We start from the raw sequence: 23,453 nt of genomic DNA, 5'->3' as shown, positions 1-23,453 counted from the left end.
ACCCCAAGTTAACATGCTGTCTTGCACCTCATGGTACAGAGGAATCGCCAATCAACACAATAGGAAAGAGACATTCTACCAAAATGTTAATCGTGTCTGGGGAGTGAGAGACATTCCCAGTATGACATGGTAGGGAGTTGGACTCAGAGGTAACTCACACACATACACACAATCACGGGAGTATAACCATTCATCACCTTCACCTCCATGTCTGATGAGAACCAGGCAGGCCTCTCATCATGTCATAAATGCCTGGGTGGTGCCAAGGAAAGACACTGGCTCAGGGTGTGCATTGTGGGTCAGTGGTTGGGACAGGGTCTTCCTCTATGGGATTTGGGGAGGAAGTGGGGCCTTAGGGGAGCACTTAGGTCAAGAGGTGCAGCCTCAGGATGGGATCAGGGCCCTTATACACCAGGACTGGGAAACCTCCCTGCACACTGGTCCCATGTGAGTTGATGGGTCAAGGACGGGGTAGGACTTTCACGATCTTGAGACACCACATCAGCCTGCACCTGGACCTCACACATCCCAGATTCCAGATCTGTGAGAATGAGTGTCTGTTGTTTGCTCCACCCAGTCCATGTACAATGTTCCAGGAGTGGGGACAGGAGAAATCCTTTTTCTTGACTGGATTCATTGTTTTGTTGGCTGCTGAATTTGTTAAGGAAATATCCTATTCTGTAGGTTTTTCTTTGTTTAAATTGTATTTACCAATATTTAATACACACTCAGCGCCTACCACATCCTGTGCCCTCCTTAACACCCATCACCCAGTTGCCCCATCTCCATCCTCTCCCTTCAAGCAACTCTCAGGTATTTTTTTCCCTGAGTTAAGTGTCTTTCATGATTTGTATTCCTCTGTAGTAATACTCCACTAAGTTTCACTCCTTCCCTCATGGTCTCTTTCAATATTTCCTATATTCCACATATGAGTGAGATCATATCATTGCCTTTTTGTGATTGATTTATTTCTCTCAATATAATACCTCCATTCATTTTGAAGGAAATGTTATTTCATGATATTCATCATTTCTGACAGCTGTGTAATATCACAAAATATATATAAACCACATTTTTTTCTCCTGTTCATGTATTTTCCCCATTTCTTGACTAGATTCATTGTTTTGTTGGCTGCTGAATTTGTAAAGGAAATATCTTGTCCTATTCTGTAGGTTGCCTTTCATTTTGTCGCCTGTTGCATTGTTGCACAGATTCTATCTTGATGAAGTCCTAATAGTTTGTTTTTTTCTTTGTTTCCTATACCTTTTGAGAGGTGCCTTGGTGGCTGTCGCTAAAATTGAGGACAAAAATTTGCTACCTGAGTTTGCCTCTAGGATTTGGATGAATTACTGTCTCAGATTTCGGAATTTCATCCATTTTGAGATTGTGTTTGGTGTAGCTGAATGGTCCACTTTCATTCTTATGCAGGTGGATGTCCAGTTTTTTTCAGAACCATTTATTGATGAGAGTTTCTTTCATTCAATATTTTTTTTCTTGCTCCTTGAGGAGTAGTTTTCCATAGAGGTGAGGGTCCATTTCTGTGTTCTATGCTCTACTCCATTGATCTTAGTGTTGTTTTTGCCACTACCAGGCTATCTTGATGATAAAGACTTTATAATAGAGCATGTCTGCAAACATTGTGATGCCCTCCAGCTGAAGTATTGTTTATGTTTGTTTTCTCCCAAAATGTTTCTACCTGCTTGACGACTTAGGAAAGGAATTAAAGAAGACACAAAGAGATGGAAAACATACCATGCTTATGGATTAGAAGAATGTATATTGTCAGGACACCTGTGTTGCTCAAAGGTTGAGTGTCTGCAATTGGCTAAGGTTTTGATCCTGTGTTCCTGGGATGATGTCCTGAATCAGGCTTTTGGAAGGGAGCCTACTTCTCCCTCTGCCTATGTCTCTGTCTCTGTGACTCTCCTGAATAAATAAATTAATCTTTAAAACAAAAAAAAATTAAAAAAAATCTCTATGCTGCCCAGAACCTTCTACATATTCAAAGCAATCCTTGTGAAAGGATCCTGGACATTTTTCACAGAGTATGAACATATAATCCTAAGATATTATGACACACACAGAGATATTAGGGACACATTGATGCTCTGGCATGGCCCTGCTGTATTTGTTGTGAGAAGTATCAGTTAACTGCCCTCATCCAGTGAAGTGTGCATTTCTCACCTGGAACTAGGAATAACCTGATGCAAACCATAGGTATCTGTCAAAAAGTCACACTGGTCACAGAGAAGGAGAATAATGATACAAGAGAGTCAGAGATACTCAGACACTTTGGAACTTCAGTTTAAGGATGTTCTTTGATAATGTTTCCAGAAGATGAGTATGTGATGATCCAGTGGGATTTGTGTCTCACCATCAGCTTACAAGGTTGTGTTGTACTGATGGCTGTTATGTGTGTCCCTTGTCACTGGATGAACATTTGGTGCCACGTGTCCTCATTTCAAACCCACCTGCATCTGTGACTCTCCCTCTGGACATGAGATCAGTTTCCCTTTAGGATTTCCTCAATGGAACCCCTCAAGGGACCTACATGAATTATTTACCTCTTATCATTTTACTGAAATGCAATCATTTTTGTCATGGAATTTGCAATAACCAGGTAAAATGACCTGGCTATGTCAATATCTAACAGCTCTACCATCCTATTTCATAGTCTACATGTGAACTTATATGACAGTGAAGCTATTTCAGGCAGGGTAAGTCCACTCATAGTCAGCAAGGCAGGGGAGCAGCTCTGAAAGCCCAGAAGCAGGGCATTCGCTGGCTTTGATGATTTCATCAACATTTATACAAATAGCAGCTTCCCCAGATATGAACACTTAGAAAATAAGTGTGACAGGATGGAGCAAGGGATGGAGCACACAGTTCGTTTTGTAGTGTGTAGCCCCTGAGCCTGAGCGAGGTTACATGGATGTCTAAATGCACAGTGTAGTTGGCAATAGATTGTTAGCATTTGCTATTGGTTTTATTTCCTCTGTAGATGCTCACTCCCCACCTTGTTGAGGCCTGTATTGGGGTTTTGTGACTCTCTTCCTGGCTGCATTGGAGAGCCTTTCTGAACATAGCCTCCTAGATCTAGCCTGGGATTGAATGTTCACACCCTTGAGTCTTCAGGGAGCCCTCTTAGGAGCCATCAAGCCCTTTCTGTCCTCAGTCGACATCTGAATCCTGTGTTCACTGTACCTGTCTCTGAGCTGCTTTATCTCAGGCAGGATTATGTTTGATTAGGAGGGAAAAGAAAAATAGAAATATACGCTATACAATGGAAAATGTTCATTCTGATACCAGTTTATTATATCCCAAACTCTACCTGAAGGAGCTTATTCTGCATCAGTTAAGCTCATCAAAGCGATTACAGAAGATCACAGATTTAACTGCAGTGGAACACCTTGACTGAGTTGTTAGAGACTTACAAATAGAAATGCATTACTTGAAACCCTCTGAAATTCAGCTAAATTCTAAATTTAGCAAAATCATGCGGTCCCCAATACATGCGGGATCCACTATTCTACGTAACCCTGCCACTTGTCATTCAGGGGTTAAGAGGGGCTGTAAATCCTGTGGAGAGGAGCACAGTCCAAGAATCTGGGGTTAGACTCACCTGAGAATGTGCACAAGGACACATTAGAAACCCTCTACAATTTAAGGGATAAGTTCACATCACTGTGTGGGGAAATGTGACACCTACAAACCAAGAGATATATGCAAATACAATTACAAAGTACCACGTGGACACAAAGTCTGAAGTCTGGAATACTACATAATAAAAACCATAGTTTTTCAAAGAAGTAAATATGAACATACAAGGGCAGTCACATGTCTGGTCACAACAGTTTCGCAGAATGATCCCCAGCTGAATATATACTGAGATGACATGTATATAGGGGTCTCTCTCTATTGAATAAAACATGCCAGACATGATCCTGCATCTGGGAGAGAAACCCCAGCCCCGGGAACAATAGGTGACCAATTCATTGATCAAGACAAAACAACTCACCATGGAGTCTGTGCTCAGCTGTGTTTTCATTGACACTATTTTTAAATATATTTTTATTTATTTTCTGTTTGAATCAATTTGCCAACATAAAGCATATCACCCAGTGTTCATCACATGAACAGAAGAATGGACTTTTTTAAGAATTGACAGAAAAGCTACTATAAAATATATGTTAAATCTTTTTAAAAATGTCTCTATGATTTTGATATTTTTTATCTAATTTTGTTAGAAAGAGAGAAATTATACCTCAAAAGTTCATAAACACTGGGATATAGGTTAATGAGATTGAATATGTTTGATTTAAAGATTTTATCCCCAACTTAGAGCAGATATTAATTAACCAAAACCATCATGACTCCACTGTGGTAACATGTGGATTGAAATTGAAACCACACCTGCCTTTCCTAATTCATCCATGCCCACACCTCACTTTCAGCCTGTCCAGACACCCATCATCCCATGACATCTCTGTTTGGGGACTTCCTGCACTAATGGAAAAGTCCTGTTAATACAGGGTGCTGCTGGATACTCAGAAAGCATGAGCAAGTGTCTACTGGCATTCATCTGAAGCTACTATTCCTCTACAGGGAATGTGTCAGAGCTCGACGATTTATGTTAACTCTGTGCTGTTCCACTGACTTTCACCACCTGACACAAAAAATGGATTCCTTTTTCTAATTCAATATTTTTAATTTAATGTCTAGTTCTATATACTATGAATCTCTCAACTTCCCCTGGAGCTTTCCTACAACCCAGCAATTGAACTACTGGGATTTACTACAAAGATAAAAATGCAGTGAAAGACCACGACACCTACACCCCAATGTTTATAGCAGCAATGTCCAGAGTAGCCAAACTGTGGAAGGAGCCTCGGTGTCCATCAAAAGATGAATGGATAAAGAAGATGTGGTCTATATATACAATGGAATATTAGTCAGCCATTAGAAATGAAGAACACCCACCATTTGCTTCAACGTTTTTAGAGCTGGAGGATATTATGCTGAGTGAAGTCAGTCGCAGAAGAACAAACATATGGTCTCATTCATTCAAGGAATATAAAAAGTAGTGAAAGGGAGTAAAGGGAAAGGAGAGAAATTGAGTGGGAAATATCTGAAAGGTTGACAGAACATGAGAGTCTCCGAACTCTGGGAAAGGAACTCTGGGAAGGAACTCTGGGAAGCAGTAGTTGTAAGGGAGGTTGGCGGGGGTAGGTGTGACTGGGTGACGGGCAATGAGGGGTCACTTGATGGTATGAGCACTGGGTGTTATACTATATGTTGGCAAAGCTAACTCCAAAAAAAAATAATTAAGAAATAAAATTTAAAATACAAATGAAACTTCAGATAATGAGGAATAATCCTAACCAAAGAGGAAAGGACCTATAGTCTAAAAATTCTAATGTATGTTTGAAAGTCATTAAAGAAGACAGAAATATATGGAAAAGAGTCTATTCTCACGGATTGGAAAAATAAATATTCATATAATGTTTATGTCACCAACAGCATACTATGCATTCAATATGAACCCTATCAAAACACCACCAACATTTTTCTAGGGAATGGAACAAGCCTAAAATTTGTAAATAAACAGAAAAGATTCTGAGTAAGCAAAAGAATGTTCAAAGAAAAAACAAATCAAGACAGCCCGGGTGGTTCAGCATTTTAGCACTGCCTTTTGTCCAGGGCGTGATCCTGTAGACAGGGAACAAGTCTGATATCAGGCTCCCTACATGGTCCCTGCTGCTCCCTCTACCTGTGTCTCTGCCATTCTGTTTCTCTGTGTCTCTTATGAGTAAGTAAATAAAAACTTAAAGGGGGATCCCTGGGTGGCGCAGCGGTTTGGCCCCTGCCTTTGGCCCATGGCGCGATCCTGGAGACCCGGGATCGAATCCCACGTCGGGCTCCCAGTGCATGGAGCCTGCTTCTCCCTCTGCCTGTGTCTCTGCCTCTCTCTCTCTCTCTTTCTCTCTGTGACTATCATAAAAAAATGTAAAAAAAAAACTTAAAAAAAACAGAGCAAAAGCCTTCACAATTCCAGATTTCAAAGCTGTGATCATCAAAAGAGTATAATAGTGGCAGTAAAACATGCACATGGTCAATGGAATAGAAAAAGGACCCACAAATGGACACACAGCTCTATGGGCAACTTATCCTTGACAAAGTACAAAAGACTATCTACTGGAAAAAGGACAATCTCTTGAACAAGTGGTGTTGGGAACATTGGACAGCTGCAAATAGAATGAACCTGGGCCACATTCTTACACTCCACACAAAGATAAACTCAGAGTAGATGAAAGACCTAAATGTGAGGCAAGAAACCATCAAAATCAAGGAGATTTTGTGACTTCAGGCACAACAAGTTCTTGATACTCGAATCTCCAAAGGGAAGGGAAAGAAAAGTAAAAGTGAACTCTTTGGGTTACATCAAGGAAGGAGCTGTAGTACAGCTGTGGAAACACAACATAATTAAAAGGCAACCTGACTACTGGAAAAGATAGGGATGCCTGTGTAGCTTGAGCATCTGTCTTTGGCTCAGGGAGTCCTAGAGCTCTAGGATTGAGATCAGCATTAGGCTCCGTGCGGGGAGCCCACTTCTCCCTCTGCTGGTCTCTGAATCTCTCACTCCATCTCTGATGAATAAATAAATAACATCTTCCAAAAGAATAAAAACAATGGGAGAAGAGATTTGCAAATCTATCTCCAGATTAAGGCTGGCTTCCAAAATCAAAAAATAAATCCCAAACTAAACAACCAGAAAGTGAAAACTACAATCAGAAATGGGCAGAGGACATGATGATTCACCTTGTACTGATTTGAGTTGTAGACTGTCACTTTATATTAGGTAGGTCATCCACATACAAAATGAAATTTATTGACTCCTCTAGGTCTACCTTATATCAACTACTTACCCGAAAGATGCACATGCAATGAAACGCCGGGACACCTGCACCCCGATGTTTATAGTAGCAATGTCCACAAGAGCCAAACTGTGAAAGGAGCCTCGGTGACCATCAAAAAAATGAATGGATAAAGAAGATGTGGTTTATGTATAAAATGGAATATTACTCAGCCATTAGAAATGACAAATAACCACTATTTGCTTCAATGAAGATGGAATTGGAGCATATTATGGCTGAGTGAAATAAGTCAAACGGAGATGGACAAACAGTGTATGTTCTCACTCATTTGGGGAATATAAATAATACTGAAAGGGAATATAAGGGAAGGGATATGAAATGTGTACAAAATATCAGAAATGGAGATAGAACATGGGGACTCCTAACTCTGGGAAATGAACTAGGGGTGGTGGAAGGGGAAAATGGCAGGGGGTGGGGGTGAATGTATGATGGGCAGTGAGGGGGGCACTTGACGGGATGAGCACTGGGTGTTACTCTGTATGTTGGCCAATTGAACACTAATAAAAATAAATTTATTATTTAAAAAAATGCTGCAATAAACATAACATGCACGTAAAAAAAAAAAAAAAAAAAAAAAAGATAATGCATTCTGAAGACAAAAGGAAAATGTCTCTGCCCCAGACTGGAGAACCTACCAGTAAACGTAGCAAGAAAACTACATTTAAAAAAAAAAAGAAAATGTGGTAACGTGGAAAGAAAATAATTAGTTTCCCTATGACAATGTCTTAATAGAGTCAATGAGTAAAAACGTCACATAAAAACTGGAAGAAATAACTCATGAGCTCAGCAAAAAAAATCAGGATATAAAAGCAGCAAATAAAGTGAAGATACATTCCTGCAAAATAATAACAAATTACATGTACAAAATTAACAAAATAATCCCATTTACACTAGCACCAAAAATAAATATTTGGATTAAAATTTACTAACAAGATGAAATATCTCCAGAAAATGACCTATACTGATGTGTTTTTTGAAATGCACCCAGAAATTCAAAAATAACTGTGCTTAGAACTTGATATAGTCAGAGGGCCATATACACAAACTGCTATAGAATTGTAGTGCAACACTCCTGTTGGCTTTAAATACAAGAAAGTAAGTCTGGAGATCGTTATATAGTGAGAGCACATGCAAATAGGGCCGTCTCTCCACTGATTAAACCAGGCCAGTCACGACCCTGCAGCTGGGAGAGGAGCCCCAGCCCCAGGATCCCCAGGTGACCCGATTCAGTGATCAGGACACAACACAGACAAACCACCATGGAGTCTGTGCTCAGCTGGGTTTTCCTTGTCGCTATTTTAAAAGGTAATTCATAGAGAATTGACATTTTCACAAAAGTAATTCTTCCAACCCATGAGCATGGAATATTTATTAATATTTTTGTGTCTTCCTCGATTTCTTTCAGAAGTGTTCCATAGTTTTTAGGGTATAGAAACTTTACCTCTTTGGTTAGGGTTAATCCTGGGTATCTTATGCTTTTGGGTGCAATTTAAGATTTTTTTGATGCCTTAACTTTTCTTTCTTAAATCTCATTGCTAGTGTATACTATTGGAAGTGATTACTGGGCATGGATTTTGTATCCGGCCATACTGCCAAATTGCTGTAGGAGTTCAATCAACCTTGGGGTGAAGTCTTTTGAGTTTTCTAGACACAGTGTCATGTCATCTGCGAAAAAAAAAAGGGTTTTGACTTTTTTTTCTTTTTTGGTTTTGACTTCTTGTTTGCCAATATGAATGCCTTTTGTTTCTTTTTGTTGCCTTATTTCTGAGGCTAGGACTTCTAGTACTATGTTGAATAGCAGTGATGAGAGTGGATATCCTTGTCTTGTTTCTGATCTTAAGGGAAAGGCTGCCAGTGTTTCCCCATTGAGAATGATATTTGCTGTGGGCTTTTTATAGATGGCTTTTAAGATGCTGAGGAATGTTCCCTCTATCCCTACACTCTGAAGAGTTTTGATCAGGAATGGATGCTGTATTTTGTCAAATGATTTCTCTGTTTCCATTGAGAAGATCCTATGGTTCCTGTTTTTTTCTCTTGTTGATGTGATCTATCATATTGTTTGCTTTACAAGTGTTGAACCAGCCTTGCATCCCAGGTATAAATCCCATTTTGTCATGGTGAATTAGTTTGTTAATATTCTGTTGTGTCCTATTGGCCAGTGTCTTGTTGAGAATTTTTGCATCTGTGTTCATCAGGGTTATTGGTCTACAATTCTCCATTTTGGTGGAGCCTTTGTCTGGTTTTGGATTTAAGGTGATTCTGGCCTCATAAAAAGAGTTTAAAAGTATTCTGTCCCTTTCTATCTTCCAGAACAGCTTCAGTAAATAGGTATGGCTTCTTCTTTAAATGTTTGATAGACTTCCCTGGGAAGCCATCTGGCCCTGGACTTTTGTGTCTTGGGAGGTTTTGACGACTGCTCCAATTTACTCCTTGGTTATTTGCCTGTTCGGGTTTTCTATTTCTTCTCATTCCAGATTTGCTTATTTGTGGTTTTCCAGAAAAGCATCCATTTCTTCTGGATTGCCTAATTTATTGGCATATAAGTGGTCATAATATGTTTTTAAAATCATTGGTATCTCCTTCCTATTGGTTGTGAGGTATTGGGACTTCATCAATATTAAAAGCTATGCACAGCAAAATAGTCAACAAAACTCAAAGACAACCAATAGAACGGGAGAAGATATTTGTAAATGACCTATCAGATAAAGGGCTAATATCCAGGATCCATTAAAAAAAGTTATCTAGGTTACTTGCTGGTACGAGGTTTGTTGAGGACCCGTACTCCTCCATTATAATGCCGCCAACATTATTTAATCAATTTATTTATTTATTTATTTATTTATTTATTTATTTATTTATTATTTTCAGACAAAGTGACAAAAGAGTTTGAGGGTAACAGATAGAAAATCTAAAGAAGATCCTTCAATGAGCACAAAGCCTGACCAGGGGCTTGAACCCAGGAACTTGCATCATCATCTCAGCAGAAATCAAGAATCGATGGTTAACTGAATGTTTCCACATGGGCATCATTCTTGGGCCAATTTTTTAAAGAATGCCTTTATTTATTCATGAGCAACACGCAGAGACAGAGACATAGACAGAGGGAGGAGAAGTGGACTCTGTGCAGTGTGCCAGATGCTGGCTTGTCCCCAGTACTCAGATATCATGCCCTGAGCCAAAGGCAGACACTCAACAACTGAGGCACCCAGGTGTACCACCCCAATTTTTTAAACTAAGATTTTTTTCTTCCATGAGAGACATACAGAGAGAGACAGATACATAGACAGCGTGAGAAGCAGCCTCCTCGCTGGGACCCCAATAGGGGAATCTAGCCCTGGATTATGATCCTGTTCTGAGCTGAAGGCGGACACTAAACTGCTATACCACTCAGGAGTTCCCTTGCCCCAATTTTTAATCAGAGGATTTGTTTTTTAATTATTTTCTGTTTATTGAATTTTCTCTTGAGGAGTAAAAGTCCCTTCTGTATTTTGGATACTATCTCCTCAATATATGGTTGAGCACACTGATTCCCATGTCTTAGGGTGACTTCTGTTCTACTAAGTTTTTATCTTATTTTTTCTCATTTTTAAAATTTAAATCCAGTTTTCAAAAAAATAGTATAATAATAAGTGCTCATCCCTTCAAGTGCACTCCTTCTTGCTCTGCTAATATGCGTTCTGCACCCTTTCTATGTTGATGTAGCCCCACTTGTCTGCTTTGATTTTGTTGCTTGCGATTCTGATGCTATATCAAATAAATCATAGCCAAGCCCATGTCATGATGTCTTCCCATTTGTTTCCATTGAAAAGATTTAGGGTCAAGTCTTTTTTTTTTAATTTATTTTTTATTGGTGTTCAATTTACTAACATACAGAATAACCCCCAGTGCCCATCACCCATTCACTCCCACCCCCCGCCCTTCTCCCCTTCCACCACCCCTAGTTCGTTTCCCAGATTTAGCAGTCTTTACGTTCTGTCTCCCTTTCTGATATTTCCCACACATTTCTTCTCCCTTCCCTTATATTCCCTTTCACTATTATTTATATTCCGCAAATGAATGAGAACATATAATGTTTGTGTGGAGGTTCCTCAAACAGTTAAAAATAGACCTGCCCTACGACCCAGATATTGCACTGTTGGGGATTTACCCCAAAGATATAGGGTCAAGTCTTCTGCTTAAGTCATTAATGCATTTTGAATTTGTCTGTGTCTGTGTGATGTATGAGAAACACCAAGTGTCTTCATTTTGCATGTGGCTACTCAACACCATTTGTCATAGAGACTATCCTAACCCTATTGTGTGCTCTTAGATATCCTGTGGAGGATTTGCTGAGTGTATATGCACATGTTCACATCTGGACTCCATCATCTACTACACTGTCTACATGTGTGATGTTATGCAGTCACAAACTGATGTAATGAATATTCTTCAGAAATACATTTATAAAGAGGGTATTGTAATGTCTGAGAATTGGTTTTGCTCCTCATAATTATGTGTTCACTATCATCTGATTTTCATTTCCGTATGAACATGGATTTTTTTTCTATTATGGATAAAACAACTGGTATTTTGATTAATTTGATTAAACTTTTTAGTTTAACAACTACAAAAAAAAAAACAATTAGAAACCTTGACAATAAAAATATTCCGGGAGATTTTAATAAGAATATGGAAACATAAATGAATAGAACCATGAATAAAATTGTAACGTGATTATAGAACAAAAATTTGATAACCAAGGCAAATTAGAGAATTACTAAAATGATCAATACACTAAAACGGATTTCATGAAGAACTAAAAAAAATGAACAAAACAGAACTAATACGAAGGCCGAATCCATTATCTAAAAACTTCTGCCTCTAAAAACAGAAAGAAAAATTAAAAAAAAAAAACAAAGTAAAAAAATGTCCATGATTAGATGGCTTTATTTATGAATTTTATCAAATATTTTTAAAAGAACTAGGGCCCAAACATCTCAGTCTCCTCCAAAATCTAGTGAGAATAGGATATGCCCAAATTCATTTAAGGAGGCCAGGATGACTGTGACAACAAACCCACAGCAAGGACCTCACAAGAAGGGATTCAAGGACAATTTCTGAGATGCACATATATGTAAAACTCCTGGCATCCGGAATCCAACAGCTCATGGAAAGGATCACACAGAATGACGTAGAGGAAGTCAGTCCTGGGATGCAGGGATTCTTCAATATACCCAGATCATAAAAGGCACCCTCTGTATTAACAAAGTATTAATGGTCTACAAAGGTCAACAAAGTGTAGGAATGATCCATATTATCCTCCCTTTGATACCTAAGATCATTTAAGAAATTTCAACACAGGGATGCCTGGGTGTCTCAGTGGTTGAGCATCTGCCTACAGCTCAGGGAGTGATCTGAGGATCCTGGATTGAGTCTGGTATCCTGGTCCTTTCTGGAGGCCTGCCTTTCCCTCTGCCTGAGTCTCTACATATCTCTCTCTCTCTCTCTCTCTCTCTCTCTGTGTGTGTGTGTGTGTGTTTGTTTCTCACGAATAAATAAATAAATAAAATCTTTAAAAAATGAAAATTCAACACATGGTTTTTTATCAAAACTCTTAATAATCAAGGAACTTAAAGAAATTACCTCCAAGAAATCATGGCAATTTATTAATAGTCCACACCCAAATCCATATTCAGCAGTGAAAATTTGAAGCCTTACTGTGAAGTCCGGAGCCACACAAGGATGCTCATTCCCACCATTAGTATACAACATGGAATCATGAAGGAGAATGAACTGTGACACCCCAAATATGCCAGCTGGTCACCTGGGTTATTACGGACTAAAGGTACATGAGAAACAGCCAGAAGACAGATATGCTGAGCCATCTATGTTCCCCTGTTGGCAGGAAATGAGTCTCCCTTGGGAATGTTCCCTTCCCTATACCAGGAGGAGTGAACCATCCTCAGGACCAGAATAGAGAATGTAGTGGCCAAATGGCTGTGCAAACTACCCTTGTCAGTTCCTCAATAATTCACTGACCCAAAACCAAATCCTGGCCTTAATATCCACAATCTCAATATTTTGTGGTCTGAGACACACAAGGGCTGTCTAATTTGGTCATTGTCTGGGTGTTTTATTCTAGGTAGCTCATTAACATGCAAAATGAAATGCATTTACCTTAGATCTACCTTATGTCTACTAAGTTATTAGACCAAATATCTGAGAAAAATAGAAGGTAAATCTTCCTGCCCTGATAACTGGAAGACTTATATAGAAATTGCAATAATGAAACAAAAGTTATTTAGTTTAGCATAGAGGAAGAAAACTTCTTTTTTACATATGACATGATCTCATATGTAGTAAACACTACCATCTCCACAGCATAGTCGCAGAACTAATATATGATTTCAGAGAAACTATAGCATGAAAATCAACAGACGAAATAAAGCTATATTTCAAATATAACAAAATAGCAACAAATGTATAAAAAGAATTAACAAAATTACTACATTTACACTGGAGCAGAAATAAAATATTTAGGATTAAACTTCCCAAGGACATGGGCAGCCCTGATGGCCTAGCGGTTTCTCACCGCCTTCGGCCTGGGGTATGATCCTGGAGACACGGGATTGAGTCCCACGTCAGGCTCCCTGCGTGGAACCTGCTTCTCCCTATGCCTGTGTCCCTGCCTCTCTCTCTTTCTCTGTCTCTGTGTATGTCTGTCATGAAAAAAAATGAAATAAAACCTTTCAAAAATCTTTAAAATAAACTTCCCAAGGAAATAAAATAGGTATATCAAACTCCAGTATATTGATGAAAGAATTATAAAAATCCACAGAAAATTTAATGGCAATTTTGTTCAGAAGTTAGAACACTTCTTATTGTCACAAAGTCATCTACACAAGGTGTGTGCAAAGGTTATTCAATCCTAGTTTATAACCTGTAAAGATCATAACCTAAGGCTTAAACTAAAAACTCAGAAGACATACAAATAGGGCCCTACATCAAATGATTAAGACAGTCCAGCCCAAACCATGCAGCTGGGAGAGAAGCCACAGCCCCAGGATCCCCAGGTGACTCCATTCATGGATCAGGACAGAACAGACAATTCACGGAGTCTGTGCTCAGCTGGGTTTTCCTTGTTGCTATCTTAAAAGGAAATTCATGTAGAATAAACATGGAGAATATGCATGGGGTGAGTGAGAAAGCCAGGAGATGTGGAACAGTTTTCTGACCAGGGTGTCTTGTGTCTGCAGGTGTCCAGGGTGAGGTGCAGCTGGTGGAGTCTGAGGGAGACCTGGTGAAGCCTGGGATGGGGGGGTTCCCTGAGACTAATTCTCAAATCTGAAAGAGGAAAACAATAGAATACCTGAACAAACCAATAACTGGTGAGGAGACTGAAACAGTTATCAAAAATTCCAAAGAAATTGTAAGGCCAGATGGCTTTCCAGGTGAATTCTACCGAACATTTAAAGAAAACACATTTCCTCTTCTACTAAATCTGATTGAAAGGATGGCAAGGAAATGAATACTTCTGAACTCTCTCTATAAGACCAACATTATCAGGGTCCCCAAACAAAACAAAGCCCCCGCAAAGGAGAAATATAGACCAATATGCCTGATGAACATGGATGCAAAAATTATCTCCAAAATTTTAGCAAATGGAATCTAACAGTACATCCATTATTCACCAGGACAAAGTGGGAATATTCCCGTGTGCAAGGATGGTTCAAGATTCATGAAACAATCAATGTGATAGATCATATCAACAAAAGAAAAAAACAAGAAACATGATATTCTCAATACATGCAGAGAAAGAAGTTGAGAAAGCACAGCATCCATTTGTGATCGAAACTCTTCATTGTAGGATTAGAGTGAGCATTCCTCAGGATCCTAAAAGCCATCTATGGAAGTCCCACAGCAAATAGCATACCAATGCGGAGAAACTGAGAGCCTCTCTCCTTAGATAAAAAAGAGAGTGGTGTCAATATTCAAGATTGTTATTTAACATAGTCCTAGAAGCCCTGGACTCAGAATTCAGATAACCAAAGAAAAAAAAAAAGAAAAGAAAGAAAAAGAAAAGAGGGCTCAAAAATTGTGAAAGCAAAAGTCAAACTCTTCCTCTTTGCAGATGACATGATGATGTAGGTAGAAAACCCAAGAGACTCCACCCCAAGATTGGTAGAAATAATACAGCAATTCACCAATGTGGCAGGATACAAAATCAATGCCCAGAAATCAGTGGCATTTCTATACACTAACAACGTGACTGAAAAAAGAGAAATTAAGGAGTCAATCCCATTTGCAATTGCACCCAAAACTATAAGATACTTAGGAATAAACCTAACCAAGGTTGTAAAGTATCTATACCCTAAAAACTGCAGAACGCTTCTGAAATAATTTGCGGAAGACACAAAGAGATGGAAAAATATTCCCTGCTTATGGGTTGAAAGAATTAATATTGTGAAAATGTCAATGCTACCCAGGGAAATTCACACATTTAATGCAATCCCTATCAAAATACCATGGACTCTCTTCAGACAGTGGGAAAAAAATATATTAAGATTTGTGTGGAATCAGAAAAGACCTTTAATAGCCAGAGCAATTTTGAAAATTATAACCAGCGCCAGTGGCATCACAATACCAATTTCAAGTTGTACTACAAAACTATGAACATCAAGAGAGTATTGCACTGTCTTGATGTTCTTGTACTAAAACAGACACATACATCTGTACAAAACATAGTTCTGTACAAAAACAGACACATAGATCAATGAAACAGGACAACTCAGAAATGGGAGCTCAACTCCATGGTCAACTAATATTCGACAAAGCAGGAAAGACCATCCCCTTGAAAAAGGACTGTCTCTTCAATAGTTGCTGCTTTGGAAATGGGACACCCATGTGCAGAAGAATGAAACTAGAACATTGTATTACAACACACAGAAAGATAAACTCAAACTAGTTGAGTGATCTAAATGTGAGACAAACTCTATCAAAATCCTAGAGGAGAACACAGGCAACACTCTTTGGGACCTGAGTACAGCAACTTATTGCAATGTATTTCTATGAAGATAATCGGAGATGGACAAACATTATATGGTCTCATTCATTTGGGGAATATAAAAAATAGTGAAAGGTAATAAAGGGGAAAGAAGAAAAAAATGAGTGGGAAATATCAGAAAGGGAGACAACATAAAAGACTCCTAACTCTGGGAAAAGAACTAGGGTGGTGGAGGAGGAGGTGGGCAGGGGTGTGGGTGACTGGATGACGGGCACTGAGGTGAGAACTTGATGGGATGAGCACTGGGTGTTAATCTATATGTTGGCAATTTGAACACCAATAAAAAATAAATTTATAAAAAATAGATCTGCCCTACGACCCAGCAATTGCACTGCTGGGGATTTACCCCAAAGATATAGATGCAATGAAATGCTGGGACACCTGCACCCCAATGTTTCTAGCAGCAATGTCCACAATAGCCAACCTGTGGAAGGTGCCTCAGAGTCCATAGAAAGATGAATGGTTAAAGAAGATATGGTCTATGTATACAATGGAATATTACTCAGCAATTAGAAATGACAAATACCCACCATTTGCTTTGACATGGCTAGAACTGGAGGGTATTAAGCTGAGTGAAATAAGTCAACCAGAGAAGGACAAACATTATATGGTCTCACTCATTTAAGGAATATAAAAAATAGTGAAAGGGAATAAAAGCGAATGGAGAAGAAATGAGTAGGAAATATCAGAAAGGGAGACATAACAAGAAAGACTCCTATCTGGGAAAAGAACTAGGGGTGGTGGAAGGGGAGGTGGGCGGGAGTGGGGGTGACTGGGTGACAGGCACTGAGGGGGGCACTTGATGGGATGAGCACTGGATTTTATTCTATATGTTAGCAAATTGAACACCAATAAAAAATAAATTTATAAAAAAAGAAAAAAGAAAAAATGAAGACAAAAGCAAACATGAACTATTGTGACCTAAGATATGAAAGTTCTGCAGAGCAAAAGAAACAGTCAACAAAACCAAAAGACAACGTACAGAATGGGAGAAGATATTTGCAAATGACACATCAGATAAAGGGCTAGTATCCAAGATCTATAAAGAACATCTTAAACTCAACACCAAAGAAACAAACAATCCAATCATAAAATGGGCAAAAGACATGAACAGAAATCTCACAGAGGAAGACATAGATGTGGCCAACAAGCACATGAGAAAATGCTCACATCACTGGCTATCAGGGAAATACAAATCAAAACCACAATGAGATACCACCTCACACCAGTGAGAATGGGGAAAATAAACAAGGCAGGCAACCAAAATGTTGTAGAGGATGTGAAGAAAGGGGAACTCTCTTGCAATGTTGGTGGGAATGTGAACTGGTGGAGCCACTCTGGAAAACTGTGTGGAGGTTCCTGAAAGAGTTAAAAATAGACCTGCCCTACAACCCAGCAATTGCACTGCTGGGGATTTACCCAAAGATACAGATGCAATGAAATGCCGAGACACCTGCACCCCAATGTTTATAGCAGCAATGTCCACAATAGCCAAACTGTGGAAGGAGCCTCTGTGTCCATAGAAAGATCAATGGATAGAGAAGCTGTGGTCTGTGTATACAATTGAATATTACTCAGCCATTAGAAATGACGTATACCCACCATTTGCTTCAATGTGGATGGAACTGGAGGGTATTATGCTTAGTGCAGTAAGTCAGTGGGAGAAGGACAAACGTTATATGGTCTCATTTTGTGGGAGAAAATAAAAGATAGTTTAAGGGAATAAAGGGGAAAGGAGGGAAAATGAGTGGGAAATATCAGACAGGGAGACGAAATATTAAAGACTCCTGTCTGGGCAATGAAAAAGGGGTAGTGAAGGGGAGTTGGGCGGGGGTGGGGGTGACTGGGTGATGGACACTTGATAGGATGAGCACTGAGTGATATGCTATATGTTGGCAATTCGAACTCCAATAAAAATACACACAAGAAAACAAAGTGAAAGGATGAAAAAAATATTTCACAAAGATATTCAACTTAAATAGAATCAAAAATAAAAATTTAGTATTAATTAGCAATGGGAGATAAAATACCATACTAAAAATGAGTTTGATGAAAGCCTTTTTAAAAGATAAACAGAAATGAAAAGATAACACTGCGCACAGAATAGAACTTCATATTTCGACAGTGACATCTGCAACAGTGATCTGTAAAGGTAATGCAATCTTTTCTATTAAATTGTTAGCATCAAATTGTATTCAAGAGCTGAAGATATAGTCAGAGGACATGCAAATAGGGCGCTCCTTCCCTGATTAAACCAGCCCAGCCCCAACCCTGCAGCTGGGAGGGGAGCCCCAGCTGCAGGATCCACAGGTGAAGCCATTCAGTGATCTGGACAGCACACAGACATCTCACCATGGAATCTGTGCTCTGCTGGGTTTTCCTTTTCACAATTTTAAAAGGTAATTCATGGAGAACAAGGGACTTTGACTAGATGACAGGAGGTGAATTAGAGAAACAGGGATGTGAGACAATTTCCTGACCAGGATGTCTTGTGTCTGCAGGTGTCCAGGGTGAGGTGCAGCTGGGGGAGTCTGGGGGAGACCTGGTGAAGCCTGGGCGGTCCCTGAGACTCTCCTGTGTGGCCTCTGGATTCACCTTCAGTAGCTACCACATGAGCTGGGTCCGCCAGGCTCCAGGGAAGGGGCTGCAGTGGGTCTCACGGATTATCAGTGATGGAAGTAGCACATACTATGCAGACGCTGTGAAGGGCCAATTCACCATCTCCAGAGACAACGCCAAGAACACACTGTATCTGAAGATGAACATCCTGAGAGCCCAGGACACGGCTGTGTATTACTGTGGAAAGCACACCGTGAGGCGACCTCAGCATGAGCTCAGACACAAACCTCCCTGTAGAATGAGATCAGGACCACCAGGGGGTCTACACTACTCACCACTTCAGTCTTGAGGGCCTAGGAGCAGGTGCAGATGTAGGTTCTGGGCAGGTTTCCTGTCAGGGTGTAGAGCTTCCTCCACATGGAACAGTTTCCCCCAGGGAGCTATCTAGGCAGATGATCTGTGCATAGCTATCCAGTCTCTCATCTAGAAGCTGCATTTGATAGGAAAACAAATATTATGTACAAATGACAAAGTTTCTTACAGTTGTTATTTCCCTAAATACCAATAAATTGCAAATATCTCCATATCTATATCTATATTTATATCTATATCTATCTATCATCTATCTATCTATATCTGTATCTATATCTATATCATCTATATCTATCTATATATAAACTATGTACTGGAGCTGCACCTGCACACTTTGTGCATCACATGACCACCAAGGTCAAGGAGATTTTTGGTAGAAGCAGCATTAAATGCATGGCAGACATGAGGTTACAAATGCATCAGCTATCTAAAGCAAAAGAAAAACTCTTGGTGGGGTCACTATCTTGTACCCTCCTCACAGCATCAATGTCGAGGACAGCCTGGCTGTCCCCAACTAAAAAAGAAGCGATTCCCCCACTAAGATATGCTGTTGATATGAAGTCTGAGGATCATGAACACTCACACAGAGAGACAAGAGTATAAAAACTTGATTAATTTCACCGTCGTGTCTGTTCAGAGCAGGACAGTCCACTCATCATATCATAACTGCTTAGATGGAGCTAGGGAAGGACACTCGCTCAGGGTGTGTGTTAATGGTCAAATGTGGGGACAAGGTTTTGCTCCAGGAGGGGCTTGTGTGGATTCAGTGTCCCACCTGCATCAATGGAGGGAATTTAAGTGTTCCTGCTGGATTTCCCATGGGTGGGCCAGGAGGAGAAGATGGGCGATTAGAGATCAAGGAGCTGGTAGATAAGACTAAAAAATATGGTGTGATGACAAATTCAACTAAACAATGATAAAAACTGAGAGAACAAACGTGGAGGAGGACCTGCCACCTGCAGGGAATAACTCTTGGATCCTTCATGTGCTGATATCAGCTCAGTGTGTGTGACCTCTACCATCCCCATGTTGGAACCTAATGTCCATGCGATGGGAGGAGGAAGTGGGGCCTTAGGGGAGCAATTAGGTCAGGAGGTGCAGCCTCATGATGGGATCAGGAACCTTATGCACAGGACTGGGATATCTCCTTGCCCCCTTGCCCCATGTGAGGTGACAGGAAAGGACAGGATAGGACGGGGACGCTCTCCAGACACCACGTGCGCCTGCACCTGGACCTCAGACTTCCTAGACTCCAGAGCTCTGAGAATCAGAGTCTGTTATTTAATCCACCCAGTCTAGGAATGCGGTGACATCACTCAGACTCACTAAAAGAGGGTCCCATCACTTTTTTGTTCTTTACAACCAGTTCCCAGGAAAACACTCAGGTTATGACAAAATAGAGCAGGAATACCACACCTGGAATCACTGACCTCAACCACCTTCCATTCTCCTGTCCTTAGTAGCTGTGCATCACATTGGTGTCACACATTCTTCCTACAACCCTGGGGTTCTTTGGACCAATTAATATCCTGGGATTCCTCCCTGTTTACCACCTGAGCACATTTAGCCCAGGCACATCCCCATGGAAGCAGACATCTAAAATTCTCAGATTTCCATGTTTGCTGTGAGTAAAACTTTGCAGAAAATTCTGGAAGCAACCTCGCTCCTGCCCTCATTGCCACAGCTATATCTCCGCATGACAATATTCACACCTCCTACATCCAAAAGGTGGTCAATTTGTTATGTGTGGACTAGTAGTTTCTGTTCTCTCAGACCTCTAAGTGATTTCATGGGTGATCAGAATGATTCAATAAGTATCTATCACATTCCACAATGAGACAAGCTCAGGAACACTGATCCAGCATCTTAACTCCTCCTTCCCAATGCTGTTATAGGAAAGACTGTGTGGGGAATTCCATATGCTTTATATGCTGAATATCAGATGGGGACTCCAGAATTTTATGTCAAAATCACCTAACCTTACTTTCTTTCAAACTCTTATCTCAGTCCTGTGGATTTATTTTGTGTTTGAGTGTATGTTGTACAATCATTATATTATTTTGCAGTAAGTGATGATGACATACGTGGTCCATGCACATATTCTCACTAATGAGTGACATAGAGAGGCAAGCACCTCTCAACATGTGAAACGGACTTCGGTCATGAAGTCAGGCTTCCTCCCCAAGGACAAGAATTGTGGGGATATTATTATCACAACTCTGTGTCTTCATGCCATTGCTGTAGATGCACTATGGATGGGATGGGCTGCTGGCAGTCTCTCCGATGCACAGGATCCAGTCAGGGTTGGAGAAAGCAGGATCTGGAGGCAGAACATAAGTCCTGTCTCATTTGGCAGAGTCAAAGGGACTGATCTGAGAAGCACAAAATTTAGGTGGATCAGAGCTGCAAAGAGAAATTTAATTCTTCCATCTCATCATTTTCTCTAAGTCTCACTCTTCCTCTATGTGTTAGAAAAGCAAGTTACAGGTCCTGCTCCAGAATAACAGCTTTATGAAGAAGAGGTCACATAGGGTTCAGGGCCTGGGACTTCAAAGATTGTCTGCAGTGTGTGCTGTGTGAACTGGGGTGTCCTGTTTTGGTGCCTCTTTCCATCAGGCCTCGCATCTTCAGAAACTCTCCCTGTCCGCTGTGGGCAGTGCGTGGTCCTTGCCCAGATTGTGGTGGGTTTTGACAGGATGTGCTCTGCTCTGCTTGTTAAGTTTCACCTGATCCCACCTCCATTAGAACTGAGGCCCTGCAGGATTCTCTGCTCATGAGATGTGGGTGGGCAGTGGTGCCGCTGCTCCAGTAAAAAATATGATGGTGCCTCAAATAGGTAAAAGTAGACCTACCCTGTGGTCCAGCAACTGCTCTATTGCGTATTTACCATAAGGCTACAAAACTACTAAAAAAAAAAAAGACTACAAAACTACTAATTTTAAAGGAATATATTCACCTCAGTATTTTCAGCACTTATCTGCATTAGCCCAAACATGGAAATCAAGCATAAATAGAATGAAATCTAACCATATGCAAGTATGGCGATGGAGGTAGCAAGTGTATAGCTACATGACATGAGTCAGTCAGAAAAAGACAAATACTGTACAATTTCAGTCATATATTGAATTTAAGGAAGAAATCAAAGGAACAAAGGGGGAAAATTGATACAAAGACCAAAAAATAGTCTCTCCATTATAGAGATTAAACTGGTGGTTATTGCATGGAGGTAAGTGGGGGCCGAGTGACATATCAGATGGGGATTAGGAAGTGCACATGTCCTCATGGACACTGGACGATGAATGGGAATGATCAATCACTCTATTGCACACCAGAAATGAATGTTACACTGGATGTCATCTCTATTTTCATTGACATAAAATCTTTAAAATAACTACACCTTGAATTTGTATTTATTCTCTTTAATTTCGTAGCATAATACAGGAGGCTTTTCCATGAAACAGATCTGACGTTAATCATAGATTTGCTCATTTCCACTTCTGTGATGCTGAAATTGAATAATTAATCAGGAATGCAAATTCCTACTTATCTTCTATAGAGTGTCTTACTGAGAAATAGAATAATTCCTTGGTTGTTAAGGCTTGTTTTGCATTTTTAAAGTGGTTTGCCTTTTTAAAAATTGTGGATTTGGAATATCCTTGTGGTTTAAATTCCCCTTAATTGTCCTGCTGCATATTTTCTTCTTACAAGCGGATAGAAGAGAACATAGCACCTTTTAAACATTAACATATAATTTTTTTAAAATTTTTAAAAGATTTATTTATTTATCCATGATAGACATAGAGAGAGAGAGAGGCAGAGACAAAGGAGGAGGGAGAAGCAGGCTTCATGCCGGGAACCCGACGTGGGACTCAATCCCAGGACTCCAGGATCGCGCTCCGGGCCAAAGGCAGGCGCCAAACCGCTGAGCCACCCAGGGATCCCCCTAACATATCATCTTTATCTCTACTCAATTATATCAATAAACCTGGAAGCTCTTGCAAAGGTCCAGAGTCTGTCCTACCAGGGATACGACTCTGGTTAGTTCCCGAGGTTGTGACCTTGGAAGGGCTGACCAACATGTCCATGCTGTGGAATCAATGAGGCTCATTTGGAGGCAGTTCAAGGTGAAATCATGTGGTGCAGATGCTTAACACTACTGTGTTTTACACTTCAAAAATGGTAAGATTCTGAATATGTGATCTATGTAAAATAAAAATATAAGCATTTGCAACTATGGACAGAGAAATTTCCATGATTGTAATTTTTTTAAGATTTCAGAATAATTTAATGATTGTTCTTCACTCACATAGAATGGGAGAAATTATGCTTCAAAAGGTCATAGCCATTGGGTTCTAAGTCTCAGTGTTTTGCATATATCAAATTTATTACTAACAGGTAGAGGACATTAATTACATAAAATGCATTGGCTATCACTATGGTGCCACGTGTGCTGGACTTTGAAACACAGCTGCCACCTATGCCCACACCTCATGGGCAGCTTATCCAGACAAATGGTCTCCCGCATCCTGCCTATGTGGGGTCAT

General features: G+C 40.0%; 1 pseudogene across 1 annotated transcript; it reads left to right on the top strand.

The window, feature by feature from the left end:
* The first annotated feature begins 8,126 nt into the window (after positions 1-8,126).
* Positions 8,127-18,886, top strand: LOC144321321 (immunoglobulin heavy variable 3-23 pseudogene; annotated as a pseudogene). The gene is made up of 2 exons (XR_013387025.1): positions 8,127-8,240; positions 18,480-18,886. The product of XR_013387025.1 is annotated as an immunoglobulin heavy variable 3-23 pseudogene (transcript).
* Positions 18,887-23,453: the final 4,567 nt, after the last annotated feature.

The sequence above is a fragment of the Canis aureus genome, chromosome 9, assembly GCF_053574225.1.
Source record: "Canis aureus isolate CA01 chromosome 9, VMU_Caureus_v.1.0, whole genome shotgun sequence".
NCBI lineage: Eukaryota > Metazoa > Chordata > Mammalia > Carnivora > Canidae > Canis > Canis aureus.
This window is presented reverse-complemented; position numbering and strand designations above follow the sequence as displayed.